The 21,917-nt window shown below is 49.0% G+C and overlaps 1 protein-coding gene across 14 annotated transcripts in view; it reads left to right on the forward strand.

The window, feature by feature from the left end:
* Positions 1-21,917, forward strand: part of SEC16B (SEC16 homolog B, endoplasmic reticulum export factor) — a 149,117-nt gene that overhangs the window by 76,196 nt on the left and 51,004 nt on the right. For 12 of the 14 annotated variants that reach the window (XM_075422587.1, XM_075422586.1, XM_075422598.1 and 9 more), the window contains 2 exons: positions 910-1,048; positions 2,706-2,898. The exons of 1 other annotated variant lie outside the window; for it this stretch is intronic. The gene's annotated coding sequence lies outside the window, so the exon portion shown is untranslated. Of the gene's footprint in view, positions 1-909; positions 1,049-2,705; positions 2,899-12,346; positions 12,417-21,917 lie in introns of those variants that run through there. One more of the 14 variants, XM_075422595.1, reaches the window with a different exon arrangement.

The raw sequence follows: 21,917 nt of genomic DNA on the forward strand, positions 1-21,917 counted from the left end.
TTTCCCTCTGTCCCTCCGTGCTTAGACACCCCATGGAGCAACGTTCCTGCAGGTTCCGGCTGTGATGCTGACAGTGCTGAGGCCCCTTAGCCCCGCGTCCTGCTCTTGGTTCTTCCCTGTCCCTCCGGTGCCCTGTCCCCGCTCCGTCCCGCCTGTCCCGGGAGAGCTGGCTTCCCCCCCAGTGCCTCCCCTCCTTCCAGGCTGGAGAAGTCCTCCTCCGTCTTCCCCTCCCTCCGCTCCCTGCACAAGGCTCGGCTCTGTTTGTGCCCACACTAGCATTTCTGCTGACTGCAAGGATTGGTTTAATTTCATGGGTGTCATTTCCTTCAAGAAATCTCTCTCTGAGCAGCAGCCCGACGAATGCCTGATAAAACATATTTTCCTACGGTAATGATTTTATGGACCCATAAGTCATGAATTTATTATGATCTCAGCCCCTGCTGCTGATTGCTGTAAAATGCAAAGTAATTAACAGCAAGCGGTAGCAGCTATTCCCACCTGGTAGCGTGTTCTTGGGTGCGCTGATGGGTTTGATTAAAGTAATGGCTAAAGTGTACAGCCCGGCTGTAAAATATTAGTATGATTAATGCAGTATCCTAAATAAGAAACAAAACTAATGGGCATGGTTTAAGGAATTAAATATATATATATATATATATTCCTCTCTCTCCCTCTAGCTATTGTTCTGGCTCATTTATGCTTTCTTTTCTGTTAAATAATGTATGGGCTGGAGGACCAGGGGGCAGGCTAGAGATGCATATTGCAGTTTCATAACATCTTAAGTGCTTGTGTTAATTTTTCACTCCTCCTTTCCCCTCAACCTGCCGTCTCCCATCGGATAGGGGGAGAAAGATGATCAAGTTTCCTGAACTTGGCCTGAAGTCAGCTGTGATTTGATTTGGACTGCAGGCAGCCCAGGGAAGTGGCTCGGAGGCAACTTGGAAGAGCTGGACTCGGTTTCTGGCCTCGCAGAAGAGAAACCCTGACACTGTGTTCACATGCCCGTGGCTGGGGGTGATCTCCGGTCTGTCTCCGCAGCCTGGAGCCCGTAAGTCTTTTTGCATATGAGGAATAACCACATCTGTCCAGAAGCTGCACTGCTTCTGCTGAGAAATGAATGCTTTTTCTTTTCTTGGTCTGAACAGTTTAAAAAAGCAGTGACTGAATTTGTGTGAAAAAAATATAAAAAATGAGACTCAAGATAAAATAACCCATGTCAGATTTCACACCCCACACCCTCCCCCAATAAATTTGCTTTCTTGCATTTTTCAGTAGGAAAGATCAGAGACTGGGTTTGGGAATGAGAAAAAAATGTAAAGTAGGCTTTTTTTTTTCTATGTCAAACACCTAGAACAATTTATTTGGAAGTGGAGAAAATACCTGATGGAGGGGGGAAGACCTTTTTGACCTACACGTTTTGAACAGCTCTTCTCTTCCAATTTCCAAAGATGCATACACCAATGTCATCTAATTCCCTCTGATCCACCTCTAACTTTTCGGTTGTATTGATCTGCTCCAGCTGCTGAAGCTACCAGCTATTGGAAAGAAGAGTTTATAAATAACTACAGAGAAACAGGCTCTCAGGAGTTCCAGCAGTGCTGCTTTTGTTTATCACACAACAGACATTTTTTGGGAACTCTTCTCAACCAAGAGATTGCAAAAGGGAGCTCAGCATGCCAATGTCGCTGAGAATTGTTGTGTTGCGTTGTGCTGTGCAAATGGTGTTTTCTCCCTCTTGGGATGGAGAGGTTTCTGGGTTTGTTTTTGTAGATAAGATATAAGCTCGGTAGTGGTTCTGCTAGTAAATACAAGTAGCCCCAAGCTCTAGAATATGTCTTGTTGGTCCCTCCAGTAATTTGACAAAGAATCCTTCCAGCAACCTTCTGAAAATACAACAGGAACAATTTTGTTGATCCTTCAGTATCTGGAACAGTTGTGGCAAGGGGATGCTGGGCTCTGTCCATAACTGCGTGGTGGCCAGCCTCCTGCTGACGTTGGTGTGGGTTTTAGATGTCTTGCCCATGTTTAGTGGTGGTCAGAACAGGAATAGACATGTGACCAGGAGGGTGAGAATTAAGTTCTCTCTCTAAAATTGCCACCACTGGAGTTGTGACAACCACCTCTTGGGAAGGATATAGGAAACCTCAAAAAGATACAGACCGTGATCAAAGGTACAGGGGAGCTTCCAGATGAGGAGCGATTAAGCAGACTGAGATGTGTTGGTTGAGAGGCAGCTGAGAGGGGTATGATCAAGCCATGTACAATCCAGAGTGGAGTATAAGAGGTGGCACAGAGGATTGTTTGCATTGTCTTGTGATTCAAATTCTGAGGCTTACCTAGTGAACTCATTTAGCTGAAGGTTTAAAGCAAATGCAGGGAAGTCTATTTCTCTGAAGTGCATAATTGCATGCATATTTCGCTGTCCTGTGCTGCTGTGGAGTCCAAAAGAGGAGAATAGATGTGAAGTGGGACTAGATCATCATGGAAGGCAGATCCCCGGGGGATGCTGAACATAACCGAAGGGTTTGCAGCAAGAAGAGTACCATAGATATCCCATCACTCATTCGCTTCCTCCCTCCTCCTCTTGGCAAGGCTATGGCTGGTTCTTCTGCCCTCTATGTCCTCTTGTCTTGCAATGGGCTCAGGGCCTGAGCGCTGAAGGACGTAGCTGCAACAGTTTGACTGACAGTGCTTTCTCTCCTCAGGGATGGATCTCCTCAGAGTCTTCTCCTACCGTGCGAGACCTTGTGTATGGATGAGGAGGCACAGGGCAGGTGATGAAATAAGGGCTGTCTTGCTGCTGGGCTGCATCATGGTCCTGACCAGAAACATCTGGGCTTGGAGAGATGGAGGACACCACAAGTCTATGAGGCTGAGACCCAGCAATGAGCTCGAGAGGTGAGAGCTGAACGTGTGAATGAGACATGACAGCGCCGCAGCAAGCACCGGCATGTGAGGATGGTGTGTGATGGCTGGGCAGGGGAAGGCAGATCCCTTTCATCTCTCGTTTAGGAACTGAGTTGGCTGCCGCAGTCGGGCAGCGCGGCGGCGGGGTCATGTTTGGAAGGGTTTCTCAGCAGTGCACACATGTTAATGATGTTTGAGGATTAGCTTCTGTGGGAGACCTGGGAGCCAGGCAGCTCTGCAAATCAGCCCATTAGTATTTTTAAAAGAAAGAGGTTTTCTTTTAAAAATCCTGTAGGAACTGCTTCGGCCTCTGGAGACGTGCCAGAACTGTATCCCAGATTGCACTGCATCCGCTTCTCCTATTAGATCTTTCCCTCTCTCCTTTTATCCACCCCCTTCCCTTCCCTCCTGGCTAAAGCTTGCTATTGCTATTCTATCCAAAACACACTTTAGCTATTGCCTTCTGCGCTTCTCTTACCTGGAAGTTTGCACAAAGACAGGTTGGCGTTTATGTATATTTTTTTTTTTTTCTCCTTTTGGAGTGAATCACCCCAGTGAAATTGAGCTGTAACGCAGTTGGCAGTGGTCAGATTGAGCTGAGCGTGTGTGCTCCAGCACGTACCCGCATCCTTGCATCAAGAAAAATCAACACAGACGGCCGCAAAGCGAAAGAGATATCGCTTGGGCCTTGTTTAAAAACACGCTTCGCGCCAAAGCGTGAGCAACCTGCACAAAAGCTGCCTGTCTCATCTTTTCGAGGCAGGTGAAAGAAGAAGTTGTTGGGCTTGACGTGCGCAGCGAGAGGGGGAGACCGCGCTTCCCCACCTCCCCCCCGCCGCCATCCGCAGCCGTGCAGCAGGTAGAGAGGAGATTGCTTTTGGGGGGAGGATTTAGAGCTGCCGTGAGTCAGTCAGAGTGTTGGGGTAAATCAAGCCTGACGTTTTTAACATCTTCCCCACACAAAGGAGGGGCAAGGGGGAACAGAGGAAGCAATTGTGATTTTATGTCTATATCCTGCTCGGCTAATCAAGGTGAGCAAGAGACATGCCAGCCAGAGGAGATTTTCCTCTTGTTAGCTTGATCGTTTCTTTGCTTTGGCTTTTCCCTTCCTTTCCCGGACTACTATAGCGATCTCCTCTGGGGGGGAAGAAAGATCCAGCTGATCAGTGCTGGAGGCTCTAGACAAATGGTTCTTGCTCCTCCAGACTGTCTCTTGTGGTATGTCTCTAATCAGGCAAGTGAGGACTCATGGAAAAACACCTTTTGGCAGAGGTTTGGCCCTGGCTCCTCACTCCAATTCAGACCCCAAACCTACTGCTAGCCCTGAGATGGCAGCGCTGTGGTGTACCACATCCTCTCCTGGTGCCCTCCTACCTCTCTCAGCAGCACCCTGCTTGGTTTGGGCAGGCCTACTGGTGAACTATGGAGGGAAGGAGCACCTGGATCACGAGGGGAAGCTAATTCCAGGGGATTTCCAGCAGCAGCACGGCTTAGGAGTTACGCTTGGTATGCCTCTTGTCTTGCCTCAGGCGTGTGCTGCTGCAGATCCTCCCGGTGCCTTTTACCTTGCTGCCAGCGCAAGCTGTCTCCTCTCAGGGTCCCAGGTGGGCTAATTCCCTCGGGTGAGCAAGGAGAGTAGGGAGGCAACATAAATACACAAGTAGGTCCCTGTCCCTCACTTTTCCTATGCCATAGTCCAGAGTATTGGCGCAATGTATCTAGAGCAGCCTGGTTTGAACACTGGGATTGGCAGAGTGCTCTACCTTTCGTTAGAAGCGAAGATCCGGTAGACTGGGATACCTCGTGGTGGTGGAAAGCCTTGTGCCCCAGGGAGGGACCCTGGCAGCTTCAATGCTGGCTCCCAGCCCATGGCTTGGGATGCCCTGAAGGTGGATGAGGTGGAGCATGCACAGTCCTGAGCTGGAGCTGTCGAGCAGCCTTAAAAGCAGCACGCTGGCTCCATGTGTCGTAAAGGCAGGGCAGCATCATTAAAATTCCTTGCGTGCACAGAAGTGGGCTAAGTCATCAGCAGAGGGCAGGGACCCTCTGAGCTCCATGGGCTTGTGCTGATTTACACCAGCTGGGGAACTGGGCCAAATCTGTCTCATTCAATGAATGATCATTCAATTTTTCTCTCTGCTATCAAGCCCTTAAACAAAAGCCAATTGAAATCAATGGGAGACTTTCATCATTTTCAGGGTTATAGGCCTAAAAAAATTGGATGCTTAGGGAAAAAGCAGGCAGGGGAAGAGAAAGGGAAGGGAAGAAGGAATAAATGCCGCTGTAACATTATGGCTTACAATGTAAACAGATGAGAGCGAGAAATGCTTTAGTTACGATTCTCCAGCAGCCACAACTCGGTGACGCTGTACATGGAGATGTATACGTTGAAGAGCATCCTCCGTGATGTAAACTGCGCTACGGGGTGCAAAGGGAGCCCGTCCCTCTGCGAATCCCTTCTCTGCAGGTCCCATTTCTATATGTGATTCAGTTCTCTGCTCTCTCATTGCGGTTAGGGTTCTTATTAGTGGTAAGCACATGCTCCGTGGGATGGCTGTTACGCGCAGAGATGCAGGAAGAAGCACTGCCTTCCGCTCCCAGAAACCAGCAGGATTTTTTTTTTTGCAAGAGCTGGCAGAGGGGGAGGTTAATATCTCGTCCAGCCGCTGGCTGTATTTTGATAAAGTCCTTTGTCCAATGACTGCAAAGTATTTCGCAAGTATGGCAGGGTAAATCCCCTTCAGACAGGTATTGTCTGGCCTATTTTTACAGCTAAGAATTTGCAGCCTTCAGAGCCGTTTAGGCAATGGCGCTGTCTGCGCCTTGTGATCTCCTCGGCTGAATGAACGTGTCGGGATAGGTCGTTTCAAATCCAGCCCCAGTTCGAACGCAGCCCTCCAGTACGTCTGGGTACAGTTAGATCCTTCCTACCTCAGCCTCCCCATCCGTGTAACAGGTATGACAAGCATCCTTTCCCCTGGGTAAACATTTCATTATGCGATGCTGCTGAAGTACCTCGGAGGGGAGAAGACCTACAGAGCAGTCTGCATTCTCATTTTTGGCTATATTTGTGTGCGTGTTTTCTGCTTTAACCGCCGTTCTCTTGCTTTGCCTGCTCATTAGTTCTGCCTGAGTGCAGGACCTCTCCAAAAAATGCAGTGCTGGCAGCGGGCATGAATTCTTAACGACTCCTGTCTCTAATGACAGAAACCGGGGCCAGGCAGTCAGTCAGCTTGCCGAGAGCGGGAGAAGCGGACTAGACCGTAGCTCCGTGCCGCTTTCTCTTGTCATGGGGGTGAGTTTGCAAAATCACAGGAGGATCTGCAAAAATATGCTCAGGTGTTGGCCTGCTTCTCGTGCTGCAAGGAGGATTGCTCGGGATGACAGACGGAAAGAGATGCCGCTCGGTCTGTGGAAGGCGTTGAATTTGTTTTTAAAGCTCACTCTGGCCTCTCGCGGCTGTTCTACCCAAGGGATCAACAGCACATTCTGGTTTTTGAGCCAAGGATGGAAGTCCTGAGCCTGACATGCCCAATGCCCTGTTGTGTTCTCCAACTTAATGCAGAGGGAAAATATTAAACCGGTAAAAAAACCAAAAAACCGAACAAAACAACACAGCAATCAATTTATAGAAAAAATGAGCCAAGGGTTCCATTGTACCAAACGGGAGAAGGACTCCTCTCGATGGGAAGCTTAAAACTTATTTTGATTAATGTTTTTGTTGTCTTTCATTTCTATTCTGTACTTGTAGTCAGAGAGTCCTTGACTTCTTGCAAATGCAATCTTTAACATAAGCTACCTTCTCCTGCACAAACTCTTTATATTTTGTTTGAAAGAGAAGGAAATCTTGGCAAGTTAGAACAGGTGGGAAGGGAAAGGCAGGTGAATCTGCCCGGGTGCCATTAATTCTGTTTCATTTAATGGCAGGGGTAAGGAGAAAGAAAGAAGAAAAAAGAATCCCAAATCTTGACAGTTCTTTGATTTTTAACTCTTAAAATCCAAACCAGAGAAAATTACGATTTCTGGGTGATGGTGGTGAAATCCTGAGTTTTCTTTTTGGTGGATTCCTGCTGAAATGTCATTTGGATACCTTTTGTTGCTGAGACTTCATCAGAATGCCCTGAGAAAATCTCAAGCTGATTCTGGGCTGTCCACTCCCTGTTTAGAGCTCTGGTTATTTCTTTGGATTTGTCCATCTTTCTCCTTCCCACCTCCATCCTTGCTGATGCCTTTCTTCTGTTCCACTCAAACTGCCACCACCAAGACAGTTAAAATGGCCATGAGGCGTTTCCTTCATTTCACACAGTGTTGCTGGGCCAGTTTTCTTCGTTCAGTTCAGGGTACCTCCCTCTGCTTCTTATATATGGAAGGGCAGATTCTGGCACTGGAATATTCCACGTGGCCCACGGAGGTCAGTCATGTAGGCCGGATCTCTACCTGTGTTGACTGGAGAGTCATTCTGGCTTTGCAATAGCTGAAGTTCAACTTCCTAGCTAGCTTTCTGTTCCTCCATAGCTCAGATCAGTGAAGTAAGTAAATAAATAAAGATGGTGGAAGCCATCTGGAGAATCTCTGGAACCACAGGCTGATCTTTGATTTGGAGGAAAGGAAAAAGACAGTTGGGGGGTGTCCCGGCCAGGGGTGTCCACTTTGGGCTTTGCTTTTTATATCGGTCCCTTCTGTGTCCACGGGCCCAGGGAGATGAACTGGTGTTCAGCTTAGTTCTGATCGTCAAGCCCGTGCTGAAACACCAACGTTTCACACCTCTGTTCGTGGTCTTGGCAGAGTAGTCTGAAAATCAAAAGGTCTCTGGAGTCTGGAGCTCTCTTCAGAGCTCTGAGGGAGCTGTGTTGTTGACGTGGGTTACAGATCCGTTGTAACGATGTGACCGCAATATGAGTATGATCGTTCACCATTATTAGTCAGCAAAAACAAGGTTTATATAGAAAAACTATTACAGCATCTGAATGGTTAAACCCCCAATCTATATATAGGCAAAACTACTGCAACTTGTGATTGGTGCAGAGCTGCATCTCGAAGTGAAAACAGTACTGTGGCAGGAAACAACAACGTGGCAGGAAGGAAGTGACAGCGTGGCAGGAAACGGTGACGTTCCCCCTGCTCCAGTGTCCCGAGCTCGTCGCTCTGCCTTCCCAGCAGGGTTCCGTGTCAGCCGCTCCCAAGGCTCACTTCCGGATCGGAACCTGGGTTGCTCAACGCACCAAACTGTGTCCCCTCTCGTCCAGCCAGGACTCCACACTGTCTGTTCATGGGGCCAGCAACTGGCTTCGGCAGTGTGCCACCCAAACGGAGGTATGGCTGTAGCTCCCAGTGGGGCTTTCAGAGCTACCTCAGCCCAGAAACCTCATGGCACATCCTTTAGGCACAGGCTGAAGTTCACTTTGACTGCCTCCACTCTGTGTCTAATAAGTGTCAAGCTGCCCTGTCCTTTGGGCAGCAAAGAGGACACCTTCTGGGAGGAGAACAAGGAGACAGAAGGCTTAGACAAGAAGCTCAGCTGCCCCTGGCTGAAGTGGTTGAGGCCATACTGGAAGTGGATGGGGTCTGGTGGAGGTGCAGTGCATCCCTGGCACAAGCCGCAAGTCCAGCTCTGGGGTGAAATCATAGAATCATAGAAAGTTTTGGGTCGGAAGGGACCCCTAAAGGTCATCTAGTCCAACCCCCCCGCAGCGAGCAGGGACACCGCTAACTAGATCAGGTTGCTCAGAGCCCTGTCCAACGTGGCCTTGAATGTTTCCAGTGATGGGGCCTCCACTACCTCTCTGGGCAACCCGTTCCAGTGTTTCACCACCCTCATTGTAAAGAATTTCTTCCTTATATCCAGCCTAAACCTACCCTGTTTTAGTTTAAAACCATTACCCCTCGTCCTGTCACTGCTGTCTCTACTAAAAAGATTGTCCCCATCTTTCCTATAGGCTCCCTTTAAGTACTGAAAGGCTGCAATCAGGTCTCCCTGCAGCCTTCTCTTCTTCAGGCTGAACAAGCCCAACTCTCTCAGCCTGTCCTCATAGGAGAGGTGCTCCAGCCCTCGGATCATTTTTGTAGCCCTCCTTTGGACCTGCTCCAACAGTTCCATGTGCTTCTTGTGCTGGGGGCTCCAGAGCTGAACGCAGTACTCCAGGTGAGGTCTCACCAGAGCAGAGTAGAGGGGCAGAATCACCTCTCTCGACCTGCTGGCCACGCTTCTCCTGATGCAGCCCAGGACATGGTTGGCCCTCTGGGCTGCCAGCGCACATTGCCGGCTCATGTCCAGCCTTTCGTCTATCAGTACCCCCAAGTCCCTCTCGGCAGGGCTGCTCTCGATCCTTTCATCCCCCAGCCTGTATTGATAGCAGGGATTACCCTGATCCAGGTGTAGGACCTTGCACTTGGCCTTGTTGAACCTCATGAGGTTCACACAGGCCCACCTCTCCAGCTTGTCCAGGTCCCTCTGGATGGCATCCCATCCTTCTGGTGTCTCGACCGTACCACTCAGCTTGGTGTCATCTGCAAACTTGCTGAGGCTGTACTCGATGTCGCTGTCTATGTCATTGATAAATATATTGAACAGCACCGGTCCCGGTACGGACCCCTGAGGGACTCCACTCGTCACTGGTCTCCATCTGGACGTTGAGCCGTTGACCACTACCCTTTGGCTGCGACCATCCAACCAATTCCTTATGCACCAAACGGTCCACCCATCAAATCCATGGCTCTCCAATTTAGAGAGAAGGATGTTGTGGGGGACCATGTCAAAGGCTTTACAAAAATCCAGATAGATGACATCCATAGGTTTTCCCTTGTCCACCCTTGTTGTTACACCATCATAGAAAGCCACTAGGTTGGTGAGGCAGGACTTGCCCTTGGTGATACCCGAAATCCGTTTGGAACGAGGCCTTTGAGGCTCCCTGCTCCACGTCTCGCTGACAGGCAGCTTCCTGCTTGCCTGTGTACTTCCAGCCCCGCGAGAAGGCATGCTGATTCCGCATGCCACTTCTTCTGGAGGGCGGCTTTTGAAATCCTGTCGTAATTATTGACGATCCGTGATTGGAGCCCACGCTCGGAAACACTATTTGCATCCAGGGAGGATCTGATTATAATTGTCGCGGGGAAGTTTGTTTGAGGCGGATTCTGTGTCAGCTGGAAATTTCTTGATGATGCTCCTTGGGCAGGAGAGCTGCACAGGCACGAGGTCCGGAGAAGGGTGATGAAAGGGGCTGGGGGTGTCAGGCTCGGGTGTGGAAATTGCTTTTTCTTTAGAGGAGGTGAATGCGGTAGGACTGCTTGGCTGGAGAAAGGGCAGAGCCATAGAAGCTAGAACTACCTGGCTGATCTTCAGGGTACATCTTTCCACCCGAAAGACTTGAGGAAGATGCATGTTTTGTTCAGGGCGGTTGATTTAAATCACCCATTTTAATCATGATTGAAATCAACAAGCAGGAAATCTTGATTTAAAAAACAGGTTTTAATCTTGTATTTTGAAGTTCATTTCCTAATGAAACGTAGTGTCTCATTGGTTGGCATAATTTTGTGCTATTTTTGGCAAAGCAAAGGGGGACGCGACACCCATACATATTTATTGGCGCGACTGTATAGCTTAACATATATCTATTCCGATTTGGAACTTTTACATCTTTTTATTACATTGGAGAAATGGAAAACATGTAATTTCTGATTTATTAGACACGGCTTCTTTTTTTTTTTTTTACACTAGTCTCAAGCTATACGAGGACAAAAATTAAAATGCAATTAAAAATGCATGAAGGAAGCATTTGGAAAGTTTGTTGTTGGAATCATGGAGCAGAGGGCTGGAACGAGCCTCTGCAGATCATCTACTCCGTGCACTGGCGTTGAGGCAGGAGCAATTCCACCTTTCCCCTCCGCACTGGCGTTTGTTTAACATTTCTGTAGATGTCTCCAGTGAGAAATCCTGCAACTTCTCTGGTATCTGTTCTAGGGAGAAATTTCTTTTTTTTTTTTTTTTAATGTCTAAACTTAAGCTTTCTTTGCTCCAAGTTAAATTATTTCTTCTTTTCCTGCCACTGTGAACACAGAGAACAATCGACTGCTGTCTTAATAACCTGCTAGCTACTGGAAGATTGTTATGGCTCTCTGCCTTAGTCTTCTCTCTTTTTTTTTTTTTTCCCCCTTTCCCTAGGCTGAATGAACCTAGTTCATTTAACCTTTCCTTGCCACTTCTTCCTAAAGCTGTGACGGTTTTATTTCTTCTCCTCCGGACTGCCTCCTGCTTTTTCATCTCCTTCTGTGTTGGCAATGAAATAACTTTGTGGATGCTTCAAAAGGAGAAATTGCTTGCCGCGACATGTAGGCAAACTGTGGAACTCATTGCTACGGGATACTGGGGATGCTAAAGATTAAATGGGTTTGGAAAGCTTTTAAACAAAGTAATGAAAGATGTGTTGCTGGAAGGTCTTGCGAGATGGGGACAAGCGAGACACGGAGGGAGGAGGGGCAGAACGCTGCTGCTCAGTCCCCTGGTTTCATGGCTGGTTTTGGGGTGCCGCTATGGGGTCCCACTGCCACCGGCACATGGCTCTGCGCCCGTGCCGTGCTGCTGTGAGGTACCGGCAGCCCGTCCTGCTGCTCCGTTTCAGAGAAGTGCGAGGACGTGCCCGTGTCCTCCCCCTGGAGCTCTTCTCCACAGCCTTTCCAGCTTCTGCCCTCCAACTAGCTGGAAAAACGGGGGCTGGCTCCAGCTCGAGCGCGTTGGGAATCGGAGCCTCTGAAAAGCCGGCTGGCAGCAGGTGTGTGAGCTTGGTGGGATTTGTGTGTTAACTGGAGGCTGCTGGAGTAACGTGCTCCTCTGTCCTGGGGCAAATAGGAGCGTGGGGTGGTGATGGTAACTTTGCTGAAGCACGATGATGGTTAATGCTATCCCAGCTGGGGCTGTGCTAGCGCTGTAAACAGCTGTCAGGAAGCAAAATCTTCCCCAGAATGTACTGGATTCGACAGCTCTCCTTTTATCTGTCCAGAAAGTGCTGAAGTGTTTCTAGCTGCTCTTCAAAAGCAATTCTGCACTGCCCAGAGGGGGCTGTAATTCACGTGGGGAGCCAGGAGAAAATGATGCTACTCATCTCAGCAGAAGTGTGTAAACCACTTAACTTCTGGCTTCAGCTCCTGCGTGAGATTTTAACGTAAGGATGGGAATGTGGTTACAAGGGCTGTGCGGGTCGCCGGCTGGGTAAAGGTGCACCGGGAAGCCGTCACTTTTGGAAAGGCGAGGTTTGAGGAGAGCACTGCTTAGTCCTGTAGCAGCTTCAAGGGTACTCAAAAAGATAATTGCAGTCTTGCCTTTCCTGTTTGCTGAGACCTCGTGATGCTCTGTGGTTTTCATGAGAATGCCCTGTTATTGAAGGTCTATAGAGAACGGTGCCTCTTTGCTCCCATACATTCTGGGGCTCTCAAATCCCTTTTTCAGGTCACCTTGTGGAGGAGAGCACTCTGTAGAAGAACCCTGCCTGGGTTTAACTCTGCTGAGGCCACTGGAGCGCAGCGTGGATGGGGTAGGTCCACCATGACATGGGTGATGGTGAGGCCACTTCAGGGTCTATGGGGAAGGCTGGGACGTGGCTGCTGCTGGCCTGAGGATGGGCGAAGCAAAAAGCTGCTCGTCGTCTTCCACATGATGCTCCCAAGCGGACGATGGGCCCGAAAGGGGCTCATCACATCTATTGCAGCTCTTGCACCTCTTGAAAATCTTTGCACTAAGTGATATCTTTGTTTCAAGAAATAATAAAACTGGGCAGCTTGCAAGCCGCAGGCTTCTGCTTGCCTTCTCTCTGGTGTTCATGTGCTTGGCAGTGTCTTTGCTTTTGCTGAAGGAGCGTGGATTTGTTTTTAACTCTTACTGCTCTGTGAAAGTAAAGAGTATGCAGAGAAAGAATAGGTTTGCATTTTGCAGGTAGGCAGGGGGTGGGCACCGAAACCCCCTCCCCTGCTTTAATCTTGGGTGCTGAAGGTGATCTGAGCTTTTTGTATAGACCTTTATCTGTTGGCAGCTTAATTAACTAATGGTCCCAGAAAGCTATTACAGAACGATTGATTTTATCCACTTCAGTATCGTTATCTCTGTCTTATTGGCACCCAGGCGGTCGCGCAGCCAGTTCTTGGATGGTGAAAGCTGGACATGGCTTCCTTTCCCAACCCTGGTTTTTATCCATAGGCTTTTGGATTAGAGATTTAGCTTTAGAGAGAATAAAATCCTCCCTGTCTGTGGCTGTGTGGGGAACACGTGGCTGCAGCTGTAACAGCCTTAGAGTATGAATGGCACAGGGCAAGGAAAACATGATCAGCATTGTTCCATTGCTGCCTTCCCTCACTGTCTCTGCTCCACACCCGACCTGAGGACACACGTGAGAGCAATACGAGATGTTCAGCCCCTTGTCGTGTTATGTCTTTTCCTTGCCTCTGGCCTGCAGCTAGGTCTTTTGGTTGCTACTTCTTGCAATTTTACTGGTAGCCCTCCTGGTGTTACGTGTCGTGTTGAACTCCCGTGTTATGGGAGCATGTGACAGAGACAATCACAGCCCTTCTTGTAATAAAGCTTAACTCCCCTGCCTCCATAAAAATATCTGCGTAAGAAGACACAGCTGAGCCCTCAGGTTTTGAGATGAGAAGGTAAAAGGAAGATCTCCCCGCGGGGGGTGTGTGTGTATTTAAGCACTTTCCTGGTGCGGGGATGTGGACTCCTGAGGTCGTTGGATTCACTGAGGCCATTGCAATGAGGATTGCTGGGGTGAACTGGGGTTTGAAGAGACTTGAAGCTGGCTGTGGAAAAAAATAAAATAAACGACCCAAGACCTCCTTCGGCTTCATACCAGGTTGGTTTTTGCATCTTCTTTGCCAAGGGTAGAAGAAATTCATAATGGCAACTAGGGCCACAGCAAAGAGCTTTAAATTTCGATGCAGGTCCATCTCTCCAGCTTCCCCAGACACCTGCTCATTCCCCCATCTGCCCACCAGTAACCCAGCAGCTCATCACCTGGCCAGTTAAGCACATCCGTGTCTGGTGCCTCTGTCTGTCCCCATGCCCTTCCTGCACCATCCGTGACCTCACAGACATTGTGGCAGACTCCTTTCTGGAGCCAAGGGCAGCTGCATCAGCCCCTCCTGTATGTGGTGCTCTGTAGCAGAGGGAACTACTTCTCTTTTTATTAAAAAGTCATAAAATACACCAGCAAACATGGTGGCATCTCCATACAGCTGAGCTGATGGTCCCTCAGGCCTGGAAGTGAGCTGAACCATCCCTTCTTCCCCTACAGACCCTGGGACAGTCAATGGTGACTTTCTGACTTGTTTTGTGCTGGGTTAGTACCTTAGCGGGTCGTCCTGGGCTGCTGGTGGTTAGGGGGGTGATGTTGCTTTGTCTGAAACCCAAAAAGGGTCATTAAGTCAACCGGTTTTGCTTCCTACATGGCTGAGTGCCCCAGAAACGCAATGGGCTGCTCTTGTGGGCAACAGCTCACACTTGATATTTATAGAGAAACGGTGCTTTGAAAAGACCCCATTTTTCAGCCTCTCCTGCTGTTCTCTAGCTAGGGCAGAGCCTTCCTGTTAATAAGGGAATGCAGATGTCTCTTCACAGTAAAGGCAAAAAATAAACCCCCTTTGCTTTCCTTCCCATCCTGTTGGGAGCACCCTGCTGTTCCTCTCCGCTTTCTTCCCATCTCACAAAGGGAGTGGATTCTCTCTCTCGGTTGCGCTCCACACTAGAGGACTGATAGCTGAGCGTGTCCATGCAGCCATACTCTGTCCCTTCAGTTGGCTTTTCATAGCAAGCAGAAAGAAAAGTATAGACCTTTTTGGTCTATACTATGGTTTGGGAGAAACAGGGCAGTTTGGAAGACCTGGGGTTAAGTCTCTGTTGTGCTTTGGATGTACTGCACGGCCTTGGAAAAGTCACTTCTGTCATCTGCTCTCTGCCTGTAAGCGTAGCCTCTGCATCAACGTGGTCTGGTCGACTTCTTTAGTATTAAATGGTAGTCATGTGTGGCTTTTAACCATATTCCATCCACGGAGGACAATATGCGGGTGTTGAAACAAGGGTCACTTTGAAGCCGAGCCTCAGAGGTTTGCGTTTCTCAGGTGCTTTCAGTGATATGACCCATGCTTTACTTTACAGGCTGGAAATACTGCAGAAGGCTCTGCTGAGCCCTGCTAGCTTTAATTGAGATCCAGGCTCCCACCAGTCCTTGCAAAATGACCCTGACACCCTGCATGGTGTTGTTCTAGTGAAAATGTGTTTCTTCAGCTTTTTGGCTGGGCTTTGGACAGACGTTTTTGGTCTGAGGTGTGTGTAATCCCTGTCAGCAGAAGAACGGGGGCTCTGGCTCTGTGGGACTTGTCAGATGTGTGTCGGAATTCTGCTTTCATTTTCTGCGCTGGAAAATCACTGGCCGTGCGAGGATTTCCGATGAGGAAATGCTTGGTTAAAAACTCAGAGGGACGCTCCATGGTGAACCCATGGGACAAGCCATCGCCCAGGTCTCCTCCTGTCTGCGGGGGCTGTTAGGGGATTCATTCATTCTGCTCGAAACCTGCAGGTTTATAAACACGGGCTCTTTTCTTCGGCTTTTCTTCAACAGCTTCCATTTGATTTCCTTTGGGACTGCAGCTGGCTGTCTCTGTTCCTCAGTTCAGGACTGAAGACAGGAGGGAGAAAAGCCAGGAGAGTGCCGACAGGTCCTGGTATGTGCTGGACTAGGAAAACCTGCATCGTGGTGAGGATGGGTAGCAAATCTTGTGAATACCTGCACAGTAAAACTTGTGCTGCTGCAGTGGCGGTTTCCTGCCAGAAGGATTAGCCCCATTAGAGCTCTTACTGCAGCATCCCTGGTGTAGGTGGGTGGATGAGGAAGGGGCTGAGGACGTGATTTGGCACTTAGGCTTAGGGTTAACTACTTGGCTTGGGAAGGTGGGGGCAAGGGGCACCTGGTGCAATGCTCAGAAGAACACTCTGGCATTTCTAAGGCCTCCGAATGTCACCGGCGTGTTGAAGATGGCTTTGGGCTCATGGCTGACAGATGCTGCTGCGTTCTGTGCAAGGAAAGCCACAGTGTCTGAGAGACCACAGAGCTCGTTGCAGGACTGAGACTGGAGAAAACAGATGGGCTGGCTTCCCTTTCCAGTTTTTTCTTTCTTTTTTTTTTCCCTCCCGTGCCATACTAGGAAAGATTTGAATACTCCGGGGACCTGTTTAGGTCTGAGGCTTCTCAGTCACTCCGTAGCTGGTGGGGGTCATTTTCACCTTGCAGAATGGATTGAAAGGCTTTCCATTTGAGCTCCTCACCCTCTTGCATGGGGATCGAAGGGTTGCACTCCTTGGCTTGTGAGACAGAACGACTGCAGTTGCTGCGAGAGAGCAGGAAATCATCTCTGTAAAGCTGTCCAGAAAGCCTTGAATTCATGTACAAGCCTCATGTTTATAGGAACATAAAAGGAACCATGGAAACTAAATACGGGTCAGAGCACCCGCAAGTAGAGAAATCGGAGCGATTGCAGAGTTACCCTAATTTCTTTGCCTTCGGATTCACTCTGCTGGTTTCAAACCTGCCTGGAATCCTAGGCTTTGCAGGAATCTTTGGGATCCATACGAGGAAGGAGTTTTCTGGGGAAGGCGGCAGGCAAAAGCCCCTATCGAAATGCCTGTTCCGCAAGGGTCGCGTGCTGCTGGGCTGTAGGTGAGATGCTGCTGGCTGCGGCGTTCCTGTTGAGCCCCGGGGGATGTCAGGTACCTGGAGAGGAACGAAGAGCTTTACATGCACTGTTGACCTGGACCTTAAACTTTCCTTCCCTCTGCTCACTTATCTAGAGGATTACCCCGTGCAGCTCTGCGTGCCCTCCTGGGCCCTTAGCAAGGATTCAGCTGCTCTGCGGTCCCCAGCTTCATCACAGGGCAACTTCTTCACCTAGCTGCTGCCAGCATGATTTGGCGACCCTGGGTGTCCCGTCAGCTGTTACAAGGCCATTAAAGGATTTGTTTCTTTGTGTATGAAAAGGCTTAATTCAATTCTCATTCTCTCTTGGCATTCCTCGGAGGTGAGTGCGTCCCCTCGGCATGAATCCACTGATGCTGCTAATTGACTTGAAAGTAGCTCGTGTCTCCTTGGAAATGTCACCCAGCCCTTTTCAAGTGCAATTCCAGGCAATCGGGATCAATATGTTTCTTTAGCTAAGGGTATTAGCACATGACTGACAGCCCTGCAGCATTAGCTTATTCATGTGGACTTCCAGATGCTCATTTTTCTGCCCTGTCTCAGCTCCTGTCCCAGTAAGGGAAGGACAGAGCTTGGAGTGGAGCCATCCCCTGGGCTGGAGTTGTACTGGTGGGTATGGCGGTGGCTCTCCAGTGCCTGCCCCAATTCTATAGGGTGCTCTCGTCCCCTGTCTCCCAGGTGAAATCAAACTGCTTTGCCCCATCTACTTGTTCATCGCATCATGGCCTCAAGATGTTTCAGAAAGGCAGGGGCTGAATTTTTCTGCCCGTGTTAATCGGTGCGGCGCTTCGTTGGTAGAAGAAAAGGTGTCAGCATATTTTTGCAGTACCTTTGTACAGAGAATACTGTCAGTGTAATTATCTCTCCTCAGATCCCTACCCCGTGGTGTTCCTGGGGAGGCTGCGGTCCACAGCAGAGGACTTCCCTTGCTTTCCTCGTGTGGTGATGCTGCAGTGATCCTGCTACCCAAAACATTTGGGTTTTTCATTACATCTTTTCAGCAAGTATATGTTCTTCAGCTTTCTTGCCTCAGAAATGTTTGTGAATTTGTCTTCTCAGCAACCCTGTGAGGAAGGAGAGTGCTGCTCTCTCTGCTTAGATGTAGGGGGGTGAAAGCACTGGGAAACGAGTTTAGAGGAGCTTACAAAAGCACTTGAGGCAGTGCTTCTGCTAGCAAATTCGATCCGGGCCCAGGTGCCCTCTACTCTTCTTGCCTTCATCTCTAATCAGGCTGCCACGGCTGATGCACCCGCACAGCTCCTCTGGAGAGACCTCGCATCCCTCCTGCACCTCAACTGGGCGCCTCTTCTTGGGGAGCAGCGGGGACGTCACTCCCCAGTTTGGGAAACACCGACCCAGGGGACTGAAGAGCAACAATTCAGAAGCAAATCAAAGAGTATTTCAGCTTTTCAAAGGAAGAAACTGAGATGTTGAGAGACCAAGAGCCACGTTCTGAGTGAGATGATGTTTCTCAGACACAATTCTTCTGGGTGCCTGCCACCCTGCCCTGCAGCTAGCGGTGCTCCCAGGTCTCGAGAAGATCTGCTCCCGGGCATCGGCACAGGTTAGAGCCATAAGGAAAAAACCTAAAGTTAGCTCCCAAGTGGCAAACATTAACATACAGAGGAACAAGGTGTGCCGCACTGTGGTACTGGGAAAACTTTGAGGGCTTCTCTGCCACGCTGTGAATCTGAGCGTCTCCCTTGCAGGGCTGGTGAAAGCACATCATCTGCCGCTGCCTGGGATTTGCAACTGCTGCTGAGGCAGAGGTGGGGAACCTGTATCAGGGAGCTGCTGAGAGCACGTTCCCAAAAGGCAGACCAAGAGATAAACAAGAAAGCCTGGAAGTTTTAATCCGTGAGACTGCCTGGATACCTGCAGGTGCCTCTGAATTTTGTGTCCTCCGAAATTAGTCAGGAAGGAGTTAACATGCATGACCTATGAGACAGCCAGAACAAGTGCATCCAAAACTCTGGCAATCAGAGGCAAGCAACAATTATTAACGCCTCAGCATTTAATGTGGCAGATCGCTTATGCCCCCAGTTATATTTTGTGTTCAGTTCCAGAGCACTTGGAGTTGTCAGTCAGCAGGTCCATAGATCATGGCAACCTTAGCATCATGTCAAGGGGCTTCACTCCATCAGGGATAATGAACATCTCCCACCGCTTTCTTCCTATCGTTCATTTGAGATCCAGGAGTTCATCATGCAAATGACAAACTATGTTAATTTTCTGCAAATAATTCCTCCAGATGTCCATGGGATTCCAGCACTCCTTGCCCAGAACAGTAAAATATGTTTGTCTTCCTCCCTATAATTCATCTCCAGGCCCACAAATCTCCCCAGACTCTGTATAAACAAAGCAGGAGGCAGAGCGCAGAGGGTAATAGTTCACTGCAGATGTGTTCCACCGTCCCTCTGTGATGCATGCGGGGAAAGGAGTGGTGGAAGAGGTTGAGAAGTTTGTTCTCGGGTGAGCTGACTTGGACTGCACTCAGTCTCGCCAACACGGTGAGCGTGATCATCTGAGCCAAGCCTCACACAAACACAGGTCAATGTGGGAGGAGAAACCCAGGAGGAATATTTTTGGACTTAAAGCTTAGGTCTGGTCTTGCAGGAATGGCTAGATCTGGAGTGAAACCTGATGCAAACCTTGTCTGCGTCACTAGGGGACTCTCCATCGGAGGGTTAGGCTTTATCGTGAATCTGCATCAAGCTGTGTTTTCAGATGAGGCAAATGGATAGAGTTTGGTTTCTCCAAGCGTCTTACAACTCCCTGAACTACAGATCCGGCCAAAATATATATGAAGAGCTCAAATCTGGGGAGGTTTGGGCCACGGAGCATAAGAAATTGTTTTGACTTGGGCAAATTCGAAGATACGATGCAGGAATTGGCTCCAGCAAATGTATCTGGAACAGGGCAGGCCCGCAATGAGGCAGCCAACAAAATGGCTGTATTTTTTTGCTCACACAAGAGGTCAGCAAGCAGCTAGGACAAAAATCCAAGGAGGATGGTGCAAATCCTGGGCACCTGCCCATGTTCCAAGGAAAGCAAAGTTCAGGAGAGTTTGGGGGCACCCAGATTTGCCTCAGGCTTGAAGAGCTTCTGTACTTGTGATTTATTTGGTTGGATATATATACATACATATTTCATTTTTTATTTAGTTGGCTATATATATTTTTTTTTCTGGTTGGACATATATAAATATATATATTGATTTACTTGGAGAGAGAGAGGTGAAACACAGACATCCACAAACTTTCTTCCTTGACTGCTGAGAGCACTCAACTGCACTCTCCTGCCTTCTGTTGGCACCCATGAAGTGCCTGAGTCAGCTTTGAGGCTTGGTCCTGAGATACAGCATGGAAATGGCCTGACCTACAGACAGGGCTATCTTGGCACGGGTGAACGATGGAGCCAGGCACCCATGAAGTGCTTGAGTCAGCTCTGAGGCTTGGTCCTGAGATACAGCATGGAAATGGCCTGACCTGCAGTCAGGGCTGTCTTGGCACGGGTGAACAATAGGGCCACCAGCTAAAAGAAACGCTTGCATGTGCTGGAGGAGACAGCACCTGAGTGAGACTCAACGGGAGGTCCTGTGAGGGCGTGAGGTCCCTCCTGCCCATGGCACAACTGAGCAGTGGGGGGGGGGGAAGCGTGGCTTCAGATGCTTTTGGGGCATCCTCTGGACTTCAGCTGGGCTTTGCTTTGACGGGTAGGAATTCCTGCTCTGCTTTTCTCGATCTGTTTGCCACAGCCCTAGCAGGCCCAGCTTTGCTGTGGCTTTTTCCTCTCCATTCCCCCTGCTCCTGCCTCAAAGCACGTACCCATTCCCTCCCCTGCTGGCCTTTTCACACTGGAAGGGTTTTTAAAGGTCCCTCTAAGCAGCAGCTGCTGTGTGGCTTTTTGGGTTTTTTTTTGTGTTTTTTATGGTCAGCTGGAAATTAATTTCTTTTTCACTGGCGTTGGACTATCCGTTCCCCATGTCACAGTGCAGAATGCGCTCGTAACTCTCTTGACTGCCTTGTGGCTGAGTTATGGGGTCTTCTGTAGCGTCGCCCAAAGGGTTTAATTTAACTGTGGATGTTTTGAAGAAAGCAGTGGAGATCTGACAACCGTCTAGTGCTTTTGCTGTCCGTACACTTGGAGAGTTTTTCTTAATGTTTGATTGAAAGATTTGTTGTTTTAAATTCAGCTGAGGATTTCTTGTCCTTTCCACAGGTGGGGAAAAGTGGAGGTTTTTCTTCCCCTTTCCTTTTTTGCTTGTCTGAAGACTCTAACCATGTCTCCATCCTCTGTAGACTGAGCATTACAAATGCTTTCCATCTCTCCTTGCCAACCACCTCCTATAGATTTCCAGTCACTGTTGTCTGTCTCTTTTGGACTGTTTCCAATTGTTCATACAGACTTGGAGATCAGCATTCCAAACTGGACAACATATTCCAGCTGAGATCTTAACAGTGGAGAAGGCATGTGAGGATAATTTAGAACGCTTATGCATCACATCTTTTTCTGCTTTGATCCTGGTTGTCCTTGGCATGATCTTGAACCTGTTTTGAGGCAAGTGGGGTGAAGTGGTTCAGTTACTGTCTAGGCCACCTGTTGTTGTCTCCTTGTCACTACACACAGCCACTAATAAGACCATCTGTTGTAGGAACCTGCGTCTCGAATCAGGGATGCTTGGGTGAGCTAATATGAAAGGACAAAAGATGCGGTCTGCTTGCAGGATCTGAAGCTCATTAACCCCCCTGCAGATGTTCTCCATATAGGCTACTTCGTGAGACTATTCAGAGTGGTTTAATATGCATGTGATGCCTATTAATATGCAGCCTGTGTTGAGTCCCACCTTAGCTGATGTGCTGTAGCTTTCCCAAGTGTCTGCTTGCAGCCAGATCAATGCCACGTGGGTTGCTTGTGTGGCAAGTCTAGAGCCTGGAAGAGCCACCAGTGACTTGGGTTCAACCGTTGTTGCTGAACGCGTTGGTGTCACTCACCTCCCTATTGCTAGGACTACGAGAATTGGCGAGTGGTCCCTTACCCTTGCTCCACTCCTGCAGGCTCCATGCCTTAGCCCTGTGCTTACTGATGGCCTTTCACTCCTCTCAAGCAACGGAGGCTAACTGCATATCTGTGGTTTCCCAAAAATCAATTCTGGTGTGGCAGTGAGTAGGAAGAGTCATTTGCAAACTCTGCCTGGACATTCCCTCAGACCTTCAGGGTTTGTGGTTAGTCCTTGGGCATGACACCAGGGCTCTGCTGCCTGTTTAGTGTTCC

Source organism: Opisthocomus hoazin, chromosome 6 (genome assembly GCF_030867145.1).
Source record: "Opisthocomus hoazin isolate bOpiHoa1 chromosome 6, bOpiHoa1.hap1, whole genome shotgun sequence".
Lineage (NCBI taxonomy): Eukaryota > Metazoa > Chordata > Aves > Opisthocomiformes > Opisthocomidae > Opisthocomus > Opisthocomus hoazin.